Below are 5,051 nucleotides of genomic sequence, written 5' to 3' on the forward strand. Positions count from 1 at the left end.
AGAAAGAGAGAGAACCCAAGAAGAACACAGAACAGAGGTAAAACAATCTCCCACAGTCCCACTCTCCAGGACTCACTGTCAATGTTTTGACATGTATGCTGTCACTACGCGAGTAATGGGAAAACACTGTTCTCCTGCTTTTAGGAAAAACAGAACAGCGCAGATCAACCCCTCATGTCCTCCACCCCACCTTCTCCTGTGGCGACCAAGAGGTAGGAGAAAACCCTGCACCTGTTAACACCTTTACACACGTGTGTCTGGACTGTAACTCTTAAGCGGGTCGCAAATGGCTGGAACATAATGACAGGCCAGCACCTTGCATGTGGCCAGCACATGGGGTATGAGGCTTTCTCGGCTGGCCTGACTTCCCGCCAGGGGCGAGGGGGCAGTCATGACCCGGCCATAGCACCCACCGCAGCAGAGCCTCCTGGTGGCACCAGTGGCCAGCTCCTAAGCTGAGCACCAAGAACACTGTCACCTGACCTCAGGGCATGAATGTGAGTCATTACTGCCACCAAATGCTGCATTCATTCATTATCCACGTCTGCGGTGTCGGGTGCCCAGCTGGTGACAGAAGCCCAGGGCATGCCTCTGGTCCCCAGGAGGGAGCAAGTCACCTTCAGTGGGATAGTCAGCCCACCCGGAAGTCAGGAGTAGCCCTGCTGAGGGGATAACAGGCAAGGAACTCTGTGGGGCTGACATCAGCCCCAATCCCTATTCCATCAGGTCTCCTGCTCTTTGGTCATCCTCTCTGGGTGCTGGCTGGGCACGTCACATGCAGCCCACACCATACCACTTTCTCATTCCCTCTGAAACCTGCACCGCCTGGCATCCCGCAGCTCAGGATCCAGGCTGTCCCATGCTCCCTCGAGGCCACCTTAGCTTCTCCCAGGGAACTTGGTAAAAGGAAAGAAAAAAACCAAAGTCAATGTCCTCCGAGGGAAGATAAGCTCGACAAATGAAAATAAGATACTTTCAAAAATGAAAATTAGAGAGTAAGAAAGGGCTCTTAGACATTACAAATACAGTATTTACAGTGGTTTAATTCAACAGAATGACCAGAAAATGAAGTCAACAGAATCTCCCAGAATGTAGGGATAAAAAAAATTTTTTAAGAAAAGGTGAGAGGTGCAAAAACAACCCCATGAATTAAACATATGTCAACAGCAGCTAATATTCATAAAGCACCTATTGTGTGCCAGGCAGTATTCCCATAATCTTATACCATCAACTCCCAACAACACTGTGAGCCAAATGCACTTGTTCCCATTTTACAGATGAGAAAACTTAAACATAGAGAATTTACATAACAAGCTTTCTAGAAAGAGAAAACAGAAATTAAACAGATAGGAAAAAAAATAGGAGAGAACCTTCCAGAACTAAAATGAAGGGCACCAAATGTCCAACATGATGAACAAATGAACCAACAAAGATTCAATATGATGAACAAACAAACCAAAGAAGTCCCCAGAAAGGTCATAAAAACCATCTTAAGTCCTTCTGGAAAAAAGACAAAAACATTAAAAAACACATCACCTGCAACAGAATGAGAAACCCACAACATCAGGTTCCTCAAAAGATGACAAAGCAACACGCTCAAACTCTGAATGGTAGTCACTCTCCAACTGGAATATTACACCCAGCTCAACTAGCACTCAAGCGTGGGGCCAGAACAGGCCACTCTAGATACACTAAGACTTTATTCCCTACACACCTTTCTTCAGAAATTGCTTCAGTAATTAGTTCCTTGGGAAACTTCTGGATAAATTACTCCAGTAAAACAGGAAAATGAACAAAAACACAGGGTGTTAGGTGAATCCCTGAGGAGAAAAGTAAAGTAAGTCCCAGTGTGATGGCTAACGAGGTGGTCTGGAGAGGAGCCAGTTCTAATCAGAAGAGGAAGAGGCTGGAATGAAATATCCAGAGGAAGAGGGGAGTCTCCACTGAATAAATGAAATGATGGGGGTATGGAGAAAAAGGCAAAGCACCTCTGATGAAAAAGACAAATGCAGGGATGGGGAGGAAGAAGCAAAAGGTGTTCACAAAGCCACAGGCCAAATACGAAGCCAAGTAAATGGGGCCAAACTTCTTTTTTCGGCTGAGCTGGGTCTTTACTGCAGCATGAGGGCTTTTCTCCAGCTGCGCACTAGGGAGCCTCTCCAGTTGAGGCACATGGCCTCTCTAGTTGTTGCATGCACGCTTAATTGCCCCATGGCATATGGGATCTTAAGCTTCCCTGGTGGTTCAGCAGTAAAGAATTTGCCTGCAATGCAGGAGACATGAGAGACATGGGTTCGATCCCTGGGTTGGGAGGATCCCTGGGAGAAGGAACTGGCATCCCACTCCAGTATTCTTGCCTGGAGAATCCCATGGACAGAGGAGCCTGGCAGGCTACAGTCTATGGGGTTGCAAAGAGTCAGACAGAACTTAGCAAATAAATAACAACAATGTGGGATCTTAGTTCCCAAATCTAGGATCAAACCCATGTCCCCTGTATTGGCAGGTGAATTCTTAACCCCTGGACCAGCAGGGAAGTCCCAAAACGGGGCCAAGTTTTAAGCATGGATGACAAAAAAGATCCTATCTGACCTTGGCATGACCTTGAGCATTCTCCTTGGAGCAAGTGGCCCAGAGTTCAGAGAGAACCATCCCGACGGTGGAGAGCATCAATATAGTCAATGACCCTCACAGTTACCGACTTCTAGACTTACTCTCTAACCTGAAGTGGAACAACCTTAACCAAGTTGAGTGTAGCTCCCAGAAAGGGCATAAGGGTCAAGGAAGACAGGCTGCTCCTGCCCTTCTCTTCCTAAGTGGAAAGTCAGGAGACCCTGGCCAAAGCCGACAGCTTTGGAGAACCCATCCATTCTCTTGGCAAACATTTAGAAAGCATCTACTGTATCCTTTCAGCCCCAGAGATATAGCAGCAAACTGTGGCCAAATGCAAACCCCTCGCTCGGCGGGGATGCGAGGGGGCGAAGCTTAGGAAAGAGTCTGAGCTTTCAGGTTAGAAAGTTAATAAATTTTTCAAGTGAAAAATCTAGAAATAAGAAGTGAATTCGCTTCTACAGCTTTAAAGTGGTAAGGAAGGGACACAACCCAGAAAGGACTAGAAGGCTGCCCCTGGGGTAGGACCACCATTGATGAGTTGGGAGGTGGAGATGCCCACCAGGTTCATTCCTGCTGGGTCTGTGCAGGGTGTATATTCTGATTTAAAAGACACTTTTTCAGCAAATAAAGTATAACTTCAGAGGCTGGAGTCCTGTTAGGAATTCACTGGCTGCTTCACCTTATCTGTTTTTCCCTGATCACTAAACAAATGGCAAGCAGGCATCCACCATCTAATTCATGTGATGCAGGGTGGCTCAGCGGTAAAGAATCCACCTGCCAAGGCAGAAGACATGGGTTCGATTCCTGGGTCGGGAAGATCCCCTGGAGAAGGAAATGGCAACCCACTCCAGTCTTCTTGCCTGGGAAATTCCATGGACAGAGGAGCCTGGGGGGCTACAGTCCATGGGGTCGCAAAGTGTCCGACACGACTTAGTGACAACCACCACCACCACATGATGCAGCTGCCGTCTATATAGAGGCTACACCCATAGGCTTCGAAAACAAGGACGGTTCAGCTACTCAACTCTGACTGCAAACTGCCTCTGCAAAACAGTATGCTTCACCCAGAACCCATTTTTCAGACACTGGGAGCTTGGAGAATGTGCCACTTCCACGTGACCACAAATAGGTGACCAGGCCTCTTGGGAGCTCAGTCTCCACACAGAGACATGGAAGGGGATCCTGGGCACCACCACCCCTGCCAACGTCACGGTCTCTGTGAGTGGACGGGAATCACCACTGGGAGAGAAGGGGACTGGACGGCAGAGGGAAAGCAGGCGCCCGGCCAGGAGGAGGCGGCCCGGCTTCTGCTGCTCCATGGCACAGTCAGTGACCGAGGAATGAACGGGAGTGACCAAGCGCCAATCAAAACCTGCAGACCCGGCCCACGCCGCGTGGACCCCTGCTTTAAAGCTCGGGCAGCTTATCCAGACCCCTGAGCCTGCTTCCTCTTCTGTAAAAGAGGGTTGTGGGGCAAACAAAAAGAGCTTATGAGCAAAACGTGCCTGATAAGTGACATGTAGTATTATTATTATTACCAGGTGCTTTGCATTATTATATTACTACTATTACTACCAGGTGCTTTCCAGGTATCTGCTATTATCAGGAGCCCAATCCGCTCTCTCCAAGAGGCTCAGAGAGGAAAGAAGGAAGAGAACTGAAAAGTCAGGAAAGGAGAAATGAAGGAAAGGAAGAGGGAAAGCTGATGGAAGAATCCAGAAGGAAGAACAATGGCCACTACGCCACTAGGAATCTGGAGCTGCCGTCCCCCCTGAACCAGGAGTGTCTACTTCTGTGACACACGTCACCTCCTGGCTGGACAGTAAGACACTTGTTGGCCTTGGCCCAGGCCCCAGTGGGTCCCAGGACAGGCTCCATACTCTTATCTCACCAGCACAGCCTCACCCCCAACCCTCTGGCCCCACTGCAGCCCGGCAGCGGCTCTCCCTTTCCCAAAGCCCTTCTGGAGCACAGGGTCCTTTGTTCCTTTATCAACACATCCATTCGAGGACTATTTATGGGACCCCTGTGACATACTAGGCTTCACACAGGGTACCAAATGGTGACACGGCAGACAGGCCCCGACCTCACAGAACTCCCCAATTCCCCATCAAATTCTCCAGGAAGCGGCCTCCAACCCGGCACCCTGGGCAAGTTCCTGTGCCTCACAGCCTGAGGGGGAAACGGGGAGGAGGCAGGGGAGGTACGCCTCCCTTTTCTGGTCCAGCCCCACATGCCAGGGGCTTTGGAAAGGGCATCTCTCCTCTGCCGACATGGGCCCAGTGAGCAACTTCCTGCTTACTCACAGGGTGGTCATACACCACCCTGCCCACCCTCCAACACGGGCCACATACTCTGGATGCTCCTCAGAGCCAGAGCCTCAATAATGACACAAGACACTCATCACCACCTCTACCGGGCTCTCCTGACAACCAAGTTCA

At 49.6% G+C, this 5,051-nt stretch overlaps 1 protein-coding gene across 1 annotated transcript in view; it reads right to left on the reverse strand.

Annotated features, from left to right (window-relative positions):
- Positions 1–5,051, reverse strand: part of MLLT1 (myeloid/lymphoid or mixed-lineage leukemia (trithorax homolog, Drosophila); translocated to, 1) — a 60,400-nt gene that overhangs the window by 54,371 nt on the left and 978 nt on the right. The window lies entirely within an intron of this gene.

Source organism: Bison bison, unplaced genomic scaffold (genome assembly GCF_000754665.1).
Source record: "Bison bison bison isolate TAMUID 2011002044 unplaced genomic scaffold, Bison_UMD1.0 scf7180017864492, whole genome shotgun sequence".
In the NCBI taxonomy this organism is placed as follows: domain Eukaryota; kingdom Metazoa; phylum Chordata; class Mammalia; order Artiodactyla; family Bovidae; genus Bison; species Bison bison.